The following is a 12,561-nucleotide window of genomic DNA, read 5'->3' as shown; positions in this document are numbered from 1 at the left end:
GATTTAAATAATTGAGATTTTAGAATTTAATACTTTAATTTTTATGAATAAAAAATTAATTATATTATCTCTAATTCTTATATTAGAGTATTTATTTAAAAATAATTTGTAAATTGATGAACAAATAATATTTTATATATAATTATTATTGGATTAAAATTGGTTTTCAATTACTATATTATCCCTATTTTTATTTGAAATTACCAACCTACTTTTACTCATTTTTCTCAAATTAAAACCCTAACCCTAGCACAACTCACACTACCCTCACCTCATTAACACACACGTCGTCACCCTCATCTCCCTCACACCCTCACCTTCAGCCTTCACTCATCAACCCACACACATTAAACTAACACACTCACACATGCACGGAGAGGAGATCCGAGAAAGAAAGGGAAGAGCGTCGTCGAGCTGCTGCAGACCATCGCCGCCGACACTGATGAAGGAGGAGAAGACAGCGCAGCGCTGGCAAGGAGCACCATCGTCATTGCTGTTGCGGGAGAAGAGAGATAGACGGAGGGTGCTGTTTGGTCCAGCATGCCATTGCTGTTGTATCGCCATCGTCGAGCTCTTAGCCACGTCACTGTCGCCAAGGCCACCAGTTTCGCCGCCGTTGAGCCACCGAGAGAGAGATGTAGATGAGAGAAGAGGTCACGTATGGAGGGGGAGATTGCTGCCATCACCGTCGCTGAGATGCCATCACTGTTGCTTCTATTTTCGCCGCAGATGCCGCTGGTGCCATCGCTGTAAGCTTATTCTCCTGTTGTTTGGTTCTGGTTTGGTGCAAATCCTTTGTGCCAGCTCTGTCCTAAGTGGTGTCATGTTCAAGCCGGTTCTGTTCTTGCCGATGAGGGCCGCCGGAGCTGCGACTATGCTGCTCTTAGTTTCTTGTTGTGCAGTAAGTTACTTTTACTTCGAAAACCCTTTTAGTTAATATTCTGTTATCTTATGCTGAGATTTTTGCGACGTTATTACTATAGGATTGAGTTTTGATCATTACATTTTGCAATTAGAGTTGTCGTTGTTGTTGCAAATTGGTTTGGAGCTGTGGTTGCGGCTATCGCTGTTGCGGGCTGACAGAAAAGAGAGTTTGCCACATAGTTGAGTCGCGATCGAGGTAGGGGCGCTTTCCTTAAACTCATTTTATTTTCAAGAATTGTTATAAATCGATATTGATGCAAAAATATTTTTTTGTGATTGTGTGAGTCTTATGGATTAAACTGGGCTATTTTGGATGAATACAATTGTTTCTTTGATTGATTTCTTGATCGGTTGAGAAAGCTGAATATTCTGATTAGTTGATTGATGTTGTTGAATTGGTTTTTCTTGATTTACTAGAAGAGATTTAATATTGGAATTTGGTCTGATTTTGGAAATGAGTTGATTTTGGAAATGATTTGGTATTTGGAAATGATTTGATACTAAAAATGGTTGAAAAGGGCTTGAAAGATGTTTGGATGGAACCCTTGAAGGGTGGCAAAGTCTGAGTTTTATGGGGGTGCTACCGAAATTTTTATAAGCTTGCACAAAAGTGAATATCAAGAAGGAACTTATTTTTTATTTTGAGTTTGATTAAAGAACCACATTTTGAGGAGTTTTAGTGAATTTAAAGTATTTGAATTTTGATTAGTAAAGAAAGATTATTTTTGAGTCTTTTGAAAAGTTAGTAAATTTGAGAACGAGTTTCATTTGATTACTTTTAATTAAAGGGTCAATTGTAGAATTATTTTATTTGATTTGGATTAATTAAGGAAAGAATTATGGTGGTTAGAGTGTGATTTGATTTTGTGTTAGGCCGAAGGCCGTGATTTGGTTATGTTTGGGTCGGAGGCCGTGATTGGATGAATCAGTGGTAATTTTGATGAAATTACTCCTTTGGTACATGTAGTGAAAGGTTACGAGATATTGTGTTTACTTGGAGTTTTTGCAAGTTCAAAATATGAATTCGGATTTTGGGTAATTAAATCATAGTTTTTCAAAAATTTGGGGTTTTTGGATGATTAACAGTTGGTTTTCAAAAAGATTTATAAGACGAGCGATGATCACTGCAATCGAAAAACAGTTTTCTTTTAAATATCCTCTTATGACAATTCTTAAAAATTCTCTACTGAGAACTGATGAATCCATATTTGATGATAAATTTTGGCTTGAAATGAATGGATTTCATCACATAATCTCACATTTATTCACTGAAATAGCATGCATTTGTGATTTCCTTCCAAATTGCACTTAATTGCAAAAACATGCTTTTAAGGCTCCAAAAATGCAAATTTTAATTCTCTTAAATTCCATTCGATACGTTGATATGTCTGTTAAGTGATTTCAGGTCTTAGGAATCAATGTTAGATTGGAAGAGATGGAAAAAGGAGCAAGCAAGGGTAGAAAATCATGAAGAAATGAAGATTTTGGATTTCTGCATCCGTGTGTACACATCATTGCAGCCGTGCGTACGCACCCTTCATTTTCTCCTCGCCTGCGTACACAGACCACACTCCCGCGTACGCGGGAATGCTGGCACATGCCTCATTAGTGGAAACACGCTGGGGGCGATTTCTGAGCTTCCTTTGGCCCAATTTCAAGCCCAATTCAAAGATTAGAGGCTAGGGGTGAAGCAAGCTTAGACACACATTGAATCAATTTAGTTTCTAGATAGTTTTGAGTTTTAGAGAGAGAAACTCCTCCTTTTCTCTAGGTTTTAGTATTTCTTGTTCATTTTCACTTCAACCAATGGATTAGATTCTTGTTAATTTCAGTTTTTATTACTCTAATTGTAGTTTCTCTTCTCTAATTTTACTTAGCACTCTTGCAATTTTAGTTATTTTGAGTTATGATTTTGGATTTTATATGAGTGTGTGAAAAAGTGAATAATGGGTAGCTAGTTTTGCATTAGAATTAAATAGGTTGTCATAGGTTAGGTGGGAAGTTTAAGTTAATCAAATATTCAAATTTCAAGCTCACTTGACCATATGCATCCTTACCTTGACCTAGCCCCATTACAACCCATGAAAAGTCATCTTGATACTTGTATGCATACATTGAATAATTGTTGATTGCTAGATGAAAAACAAATCTTAGAAAGCATGATTAGTGAAGAATTGAGTGAATCAATCCTATACACTTGAGCGATTAGAGCGTATACACATCCGGTGAAGGGTTCGATTTCTCAATTGTATATTTTCACCTATGATTACTTCTTATCTTGCAAGTTATAAATTCTTTTCGATAACTCAATTCAGTTGTTGGATTGGACTTAGTTGTGATTACTTAACCCTTATGTTCATATATGTATTCTTGGAAATGGATTTATTTTGACCAAGTATTTACATGCATTGCATATAGGTAGTTTACTTTGAATAAATGTTAATACCCCTTTCATATATCTTTCTTGGATTTAGCATGAGGACATGCTATTGTTTAAGTGTGGGGATGTGATAAATCCACATTTTATGGTATTTATTTGCTTTAATTGAGTGGATTTTATTAACTTCTCTTGCATTTATCCACTAAAATAGCATAGTTTTGTGAATTCTTCCTAAATTATACTTAAGAGTAAAAACATGCTTTTTAGGCCCTTAATTTGCTAATTTTAATTCACTTTAATTTCATTCAATGCCTTGATGTGTTTGATGAAGTGATTTCAGGTTTCTAAGGCAAGTATAGATTGAAGAAATGAGGAGAAAGCATGCAAAAGTGGAGAAGTCATGAAGAAATGAAGTTTGGAGTGTTTTACAGCCATGCGTACGCACAACTGTAGTTTTACATCCATGCGTAGGCACAGAAATTGATGCGTACGCGCAATTGCATTTTTTACAGACATGCATACGCACAAATTTTGATATTTTTATGTTATTGATGTTTATTTGAGTTGTTATTATTGTTATCTTGCATTTGGTAGTTGTAGATTTTACTATTATTGCAATTTTACAATGCTTTTATTTTATACCTTCCAAGTATTTGATAAAATGCTTGGTTGGATTTTAGAGTAAATTTTTATACTCTTGACTTGTGATTGAGGACTTAGGTGCCTTGATATCATTGATGTCCAGTACAATTGATAATTTAGTGTTAGTTGTTAGTTAATTTTAGAATCAATTATATCCAGTTGACTTCACCCTCCGATGTTAAAGAAAACTAAGTGGAATTTACCCTTTGTAATTACCATGTTGTTGTGGTCAATGATCTAGATAGGAAGCCTTGACTCTTAATCCTTGCCATGAGTGTCTTTTAGCACTTATATTATCTTAGTTGTTGGCTTTTCTTTCTTGCAATTTATATTTCTTGTCTATCATTCCAAAACCCCAAAAACACCTCATACCTAATAATATGCACACTTTTCTTGCAATTCCTTGAGAGACGACCCGAGGTTTAAATACTCTAAGTTTTTATTGGTTTGACTTAAGTGACAAACAAAATTAAACTTTGATTGAGGGTTAATTGTTGGTTTGGATATATACATCGACGAGATTATTTTTGTGAAAATTCTGAACCGACGATTTTCCTCCGTCAAGTTTTTGGTGCCGTTGTCGGGGAATTGCAAATGTGCTCTTGTTATTGGTTATTGTATATATGCTAATATTGTGAATAGTTTGCTTTTGTTTCTTTGTTAGTTCTTTGCTAGTTCTAGGACTTTGTTTTCTTTCTTTCTTATTAGCTTTTGTTTTGATTTGCTTTTTTCACTATGAATTCTCATTCTTTTGGCCATGAGTTTGGTTACAACTATGTTGTAAGAAATGAGAGTTTCAATGATGGTACGCGCTAGGGATTGGAAATCAATCGAGGGAGGAGTCGCATTCTTATGAACGGACCTCATGGTATCCATACCAATTTCCTCCATCCAACAATGATCATAATCCTCCCCATAGTGCACACCAATATGAACCAATTCTACAACATTGTTCTCAACCTTACTCACAAGCCCCCATGTCACAAAACACCTCCATATGACCCTAACTCATATCCACTATACCACCAACCTCCTATACTTTACCCTTGTGACCATTATGAATGAAAACCCTTAAAATCACCCCCATTCCAACATCAATACTCCCAAGAACCACAAATTTCGTATACACCACCTCAATACTCCCACCAATATGAACCATCTTCTAATTATAAACTTTTTCTCCCAAACATTGAACCCTTTTTTCCACCTCAAGCATTCATGGTTGACACTCTCATGTCATTTCTTCAAGAGAGACTTGAATCTCAAAGGAGACATGACAAATTCATGGCTGCCATGACCGAGGTGGTGACCAATTTAATCTCCCAATGCTTATGCACTCAAAGTACTCTCATGGCCAAATGTGGAGAATCAATGAAGAAGCGTAGTATGAAAGAGAGGTTAGAAACTCAAGTGGAGAATGAGGAGTGGACTTTTGTATTAGAACAAGTGGAGGAAGCCAAAATCATTGAAGAAGAAGAAGTGGTTGAAGACTTAGGAGATGTTGAGTGCAAGGAGGAATCTAGAGTTATAGAGCCTTCTTCCGTTAAGCTTGAAAGTAATATTGAGGAGGGTGCGCAACCTCCAATGCATATTGTGAATGAAGAATTGGAAGAGGTTAATCAAGCAACAAGTCCTCTTATTGATGATGATTCCGCACTAATGTATAATCTCCTTGAGTTTTTTGAATCTTCCACCATGAAATTTGAATTGGATGTTGATGTAGACTTCACTCAACCTCCAACTTATGACTTGAGCGATGAGGAAGAGCTAGAAGAATTTGGTGAGGAAGAGATTGAATTGGAAGAAGCTTGCCAAGAGATGGAGGTAATCAAAGAAGAGCACAAGCAAGTGAAACTTGCAAGACCATTGGAAACACCTCTCTCCAAGCCATCACCATCCATTTTTCCATTCAATTGGGTAAATCTTTTATCCCTAAGCTTTCTTATTCCACTTGAAAATGGTTTGCTTGAGATGGATGGTCAACTTAGAGCTCTTTGCGGCTTTAAGAACAAAAAGGAGATGGTTAGTGGCTGGAAACACCATTCTAGGTTTATTGTGGTTGCATCATCAATGTTTAAATGCAAAGGTTGGCATAGTGCTACATTGAATGGGTCTAGGAAGATGCTTTAGTGTGTGAATGAGAATTCGGAATGTTTGTCACCCGATTGGAACTTTGATGATCAATTAGAAGACGAGTGAAGAAACAAGATTTGGGACCCCGGAATATATGAGGATCAACTTTGGGAGCTCATGGCTTGTTTAGAACTTCATCAAGGCTTGGGCAATCAATTGAGAATCTTGGAGCATTTTGGAGATCCAAGCATTGTTGGAAGTTCTAGGATGAATACAAGCACAAGCCACCATGACAAGGAACTTTCCAGTGGTCCAACTTAAGGATAATAAATAAAAGTGCTAGGATGAGACACCATAAGCAAAAAGGAAAGCAGAAGAAAGCACATGTAGCAGCCGGATGACCCACCAGTTGAAGGTAGGGTGATGACGAATCCTTCCACTCTGCTTGACTTCATGTGCACCGAGGATGGTGCAAACTTTTAAGTGTGGGGAGGTCGTCTGACTAATCGCCAATCTCGGGTGAAAAGTTCTAATTCCAAACACTTTCACAATTTTTTTGAATTCTTAGTTGCATTTTCTTTCTTGGTTTGTATATATTTTAGAGATTTATTTGCATTTTTCCTAGTTTATTGTATTTCCTTTCATATATGCATATATATAATAAGCTTAGTTGAATTAACGAAATTTCCAAGAAACTTCCTTTTATATAGGGCACCCCAATTGATTTGAGTAAAACTTTTCATTGAAACTTGCTTGAACTATATTGTGGAACATGGTTTTTGAGCTAAGAACACACAACCTTATGAGTTTTGAGCCTAATTGTGTGGTTACATCATATAACCATTATTTCATTCTTGTGTGTGTTATTTTCTTTCTATGATTGTAATCTTTAATTTGTTTGATTATTTATGTCCATTATTTGATGTATGAATGCATTTATATGATTGAGGCCTTGATTTCAATTAGCTCACTTACCCAAATAGCCTAACTTTTATCTACCATTGTTAGCCAATTTTGAGCCTATTTTAATCCCTTTTGTTCTTAATTTTAGCACATCACTAACCCTAAGTGAAAAATAATAAATGTCCTTAATTTGGATCTTCGATTAGCTTAGGCTAGTGAGAGTATGTATCATTTAAGTGTGGGAAAGCCTGGGAACATTAGTTGAGATAATAGTGTATTTTTATATTTTTGTTGAAGATCTTGGAAATTGAGTACATACTCATGTATTAAATGTTTAAACCATATGCATTGATACTTTTGTATATATTTTATTTTGAAAAGAAAAAGAAAAAAAAAGGAAAAGAAAAAGAAAAAAAGCAATGAAAAGGGGACAAATGTTAATCCCAAAGTAAAGTAATAAGAATAATGCATATGGAATGTGAATTAAAAAGAATGCATGAGTGTGTGAAAAAGTAAAAAATGGGTAGTTAGGTTTGCATTCGAATTGTATAGGTTGTTATATGTGTTAGGTGAGAGTTTAAGTTAATCAAAGATTCAAATTTCAAGCTCACTTGACCAAATATAATCTTACCTTGATCCTAGCCCCATTACAACCTTTGGATAAGTCCTCATGATACTTGTATGCATGCATTGAAGAATTGTTGATTGTTAGATGAAAAACAAATCTCAGAAAGCATGATTAGAGGAGAATTGAGTGAATCAACCCTATACACTTCAGCAATTAGAGTGTATACACATCTGGTGAGGGGTTCGATTGCTCAATTCTATGTTTTCACCTATGATTACTTCTTATCTTGCGAGTTGTAAAGTCTTTTCAATAACTCAATTCAATTGTTGGATTGGACTTAGTTGTGATTGCCTTAGCCCTTATGTTCATATATGTATTCTTGGAAATTGATTTATTTTGACCAAGTAGTGCATGCATTTAGATAAATTTCATATAGATAGTTTGCATTGAATAAAATTCAAACCCTTTAGTCTTTTCCTTCTTGATGTATGGCATGAGGACATGCTATTATTTAAGTGTGGGGATGTGATGAATCCACATTTCATGTTATTATTTGCTTTAATTGGGTGGATTGTATTAACTTTTTCTACACTTATTTACTAAAATAGCATGGTTTTTTGAATTCCTCCTAAATTGTGCTTAAGATTGAAAACATACTTTTTAGGTCCTTAATTCGCTAATTTTAATTCACTTTAATTCCATTTGATGCCTTGATGTGTTTGATAAAGTGATTTCAGGTTTCCAAGGCAAGTATGGATTGAAGGAGTGAGGAAAAGCATGTAAAGGTGAAGAATTTATGAAGAAATGAAGGTTGAAGTATTTTATAGCCATGCGTACGGACAAGCATTCATGTGTACGCACAACTGTAATTTTTACATCCATGGATATGCACAGGAAATGATGCGTACGCACGATCACATTTCTTTACAATCATGCGTACGCATGGTTAGGCATGCGTACGCACGAATGCAATCACGTGACTCATTAATGAGAAGACGCTGGAGACAATTTCTGGATCTGCCAAATCCCAATTCAACTCATTTCTGAAGCTATTAGAGGCCAAATTCAAGAAGGACAAAAGGAGAGCAATTAGGTTTAGTTTTAGGAACATGTTTTAGGTCATATTCTAGTGAGAGAAGCTCTCTTTTCTCTCTAAAATTAGGGTAGAATTAGGTTAATTTCATCTTAGATTTAGGTTTAATCTTGTCTTGATTTAGTATTCCTTACAATTTCTTGTTCTTACATTTTGGTTCTCTTAGTTTTACTTGTTATTTCCTTTATTTGGTATTTTTAGTTTATGAACACTCTTGTTAATTTCAATCTCCATTTAATGCAATTTGATGTTTCTTGTTGTTTAATTGAGTTCTTATTATTGTTGTCTTGCATTTGGTAGCTTTAGGTTTTATATTTCTTTTTTATTTTAATATGCTTTCATTTTATGCCTTCTAAGTGTTTGATAAAATGCTTGGTTGGGTTTTATAGTAGATTTTTATACTCTTGGCTTGTGATTGAAGACTTAGGTGCCTTGATATCATTGATGTCTAGTATCATTGGTGATTTAGGGTTGTTAGTTGATTTTAGAATCAATTATATCCACTTGACTTAACCCTCTGATGTTAGAAGAAAACTAAGTGGAATTAACCCTTTGTAATTACCATGTTGTGGTCAATGATCTAGATAGGAAGTCTTGACTCTTAATCATTGCCATGAGTGCCTTTTAAGATTTATATTATCTTAGTTGTAGTTTTACTTTCTTGTTATTTACTTCCTTGCTCATCATATAAAAAACACCCAAAATTTCTCATAACCAATAATATGCACACTTCCCTACAATCCCTTGAGAGACGACCCGAGGTTTAAATACTCTCAATTTTTATTGGTTTGACTTAAGTGACAAACAAATTAAACTTTAAAAGAGGGTTAATTGTTGGTTTGGATTTATACTTTGATGAAATTATTTTTGTGAAAATTTCTAACCGACGATTTTCCTCTGTCAAGTTTTTGGCGCCGTTGCCGGAGAATTGCAAATGTGCACATACCAACTACTCGTGAGATGAATATTACATGGGAGATGGCCGTTTTGGTTTGGGTTGTATTAGAGGGAGAGCCGATGAATTTGCCTAAGGTTATCAAGCATTTGATGTGGAAGGTGCCGATATCTATCAAGCGGAAGGCGGCTTTTCCGGTTATGGTCACTATTGCCAAAGCCGGCCTTGAGTGGGAGGGAGATGATTATCCACCTACCTTAACGAACAAGGACTTGTACATCCCTTATGGCGATTGGCTGAAGGATTACCCAGGCTTTGGTTATGTAAGGAAGAAGAAAAAGAGAAAAGTAACCAATGGAGAGCCGAGCCAACCACCAGCACCATCATCATCTAGTCTTCAGGCCCCCGTGACTCAAGAGCTCGGTCTCAAGATCCTGGAGCGGCTAGAGTGCTTAAAGAGGGGGCATAAACCGGATATATGAAAACATCAAGCTGCAGAACAAAGAGTAGGACCCCATGATTGAAGCGTTAGACACTCCTGAGGAGTTTTAGAGGCTGAGGATGCTGAGCTAGCAGCTGAGGTGCAGGCCGAGATTGAGACACAGGTGGCAGATGCTGAGATGCCGGTGGCTGACGTTGAGGTAGCTCTGTTCCCACAGCCGGAGGCCGCACCACCTACCCCTCCCGTTGATTGACACTTTTGCTAGCACGGAGGACCATGCTAAGTTTAAGTGTGGGGGGGAGGGGGAAGATTTGCAACACTCTTGGGTCGTAAATTTCTATTCTAAACACTTTGCATTATGTTTTGCTTTTAGTTTCACTCTATTTCACTTTAGTTATTAGAACTTTGTGGATATTTTCTACTTTTGACTTTTACATTGCACACTTTTATTTTGGATAGATATACATTTTGGGTTAGCTCTAGTTTCAATTCTAGTATGGCATGCTCTTTTATCTTAGTTAGTGTATATATTGTCTTTTATTTTAGTATATATGCTATGGATAGTGGTTGTGATTGGATGATTGTGAATAGTTGATAGTGCCTAGCACATGCTTGTTTTTACCTAAATATCATGATTGATTTTTGGATAGTGAAGTTAGGAAAGAGCTAGGAATTTTGGTTTGCATCCAACACATAGTACATACATACATAAAGAATAAGTTAGTAAAAACAACAAAGAAATTCTCCAAGGAAGATTTTTTTTAAGGGCATCCCATTGAATTACAACAACAAACAACAACAAAGCCTTGTCCCACTAAGTGGGATCGGCTACATGAATCAAACGACGCCATTGTGCTCTGTCATGTATCATGTCTACAGAGAGACCGTTTACATGTAGATCTCGTTTGACCACCTCATGGATGGTCTTCTTAGGTCTTCTTCTGCCATTCACCCTTTGTCCATTTTCTATCTCATCCACCCTCCTGACTGGATGTTCTATCGGTCTTCTTCTCACATGTCAAAACCACCTGAGACGCGATTCAACCATCTTTTCCACAATGGGTGCTACTCCAACTCTCTCCCTTATATCTTCATTCCTTATTTTATCCAATCGCGTATGACCACTCATCCATCTCAACATCTTCATCTCTGCCACACTCAACTTATGTTCGTGCTCCCCTTTAGCCGCCCAACACTCCGTACCATACAGCATAGCCGGTCTTATAGCGGTGCGATAGAATTTACTTTTAAGTTTTAAAGACACTTTTTTGTCGCATATAAAACCAGATGCACTCCGCCATTTTGACCAACCTGCTTGGAACCTATGATTTACATCCTGTTCAATCTCTCCATTATCCTGTATGATGCACCCAAGATACTTAAAACTTTTAACTTTTCGTAGTATGATTTCTCCAATCTTCACCTCTATATTGGGATTTTCCCTTCTCAGACTGAACTTACATTCCATATATTCTGTCTTGCTACGGCTTATGCGCAGACCATACACTTCTAGAGCTTCTCTCCATAACTCCAACTTCTTATTTAGGTCTTTCCTTGACTCTCCCATAAGGACGATATCATCGGCAAAAAGCATGCACCATGGCACAGGCTCTTGGATGTGCTTTGTGAGTACTTCCAAGACTAATGTGAAAAGGTATGGACTTAAGGATGATCCCTGGTGTAATCCTATACCAATAGGAAATTCTTCTGTCACACCACCTAGAGTCTTCACACTAGTTGTGGCTCTATCATACATGTCTTTAATTGCCCGAATATATGCGATCCTTACTCTTCTCTTTTCTAAAACCTTCCATAAGACCTCCCTTGGTACCCTATCATACGCTTTTTCCAAATCAATAAACACCATATGTAGATCCCTTTTATTACTACGATACATCTCCATCATCCTTCTTAATAGGTATATCGCTTCAGTGGTAGATCTACCTGGCATAAATCCAAATTGGTTCTCTGTTACTTGTGTCTCTTTTTTCAACCTCCGTTCTATCACCCTTTCCCATAACTTCATAGTATGACTCATAAGCTTAATCCCTCTATAGTTTCCGCAACTTTGTATATCCCCCTTATTCTTGTAGATAGGTACCAAGGTACTCTTTCTCCACTCATCAGACATCTTCTTTGACCTTAAAATCTCATTAAAAAGCATGGTTAACCAGTTGATACCTTTTTCTCCAAGACCCTTCCAAACCTCAATCAGGATATTATCAGGTCCTACTGCCCTGCCATTTTTCATCTGCTTTAGAGCCTTTTTTACCTCGAAGTCTCAAATCCTTCGATAGTAGTCAAAGTTTTGATCTTCTTCCCTTGTGCATAATCGACGAAGGCTCGGAAGAGTCTTCTGTCCCTCATTAAATAACTCATAGAAGTAGCTCTTCCACTTTTCATTAATCTTCTCCTCTTGAGCCAACACCTCTCCATTGAATTGATTTGAGAAATTGTTTTTGAACTTGCTTAAAATGTTTTGTGGAGTATAGGAAAGAGCTAGAACAAGCAACCTTGTGAGTTGTTGAACCTTAATGTGTGGTTGCATATTCCAACCACAAATTTTTATTCTTGTGTGTTATACTCCTTCTTTGATTCTGATCTTGAATTTGCTTAATTCTTTATATCCGATATTTGATGT

This window comes from Arachis ipaensis, chromosome B2 (assembly GCF_059453495.1).
Source record: "Arachis ipaensis isolate K30076 ecotype BB chromosome B2, ASM5945349v1, whole genome shotgun sequence".
NCBI classification, from domain to species: Eukaryota; Viridiplantae; Streptophyta; class Magnoliopsida; order Fabales; family Fabaceae; genus Arachis; species Arachis ipaensis.
This window is presented reverse-complemented; position numbering follows the sequence as displayed.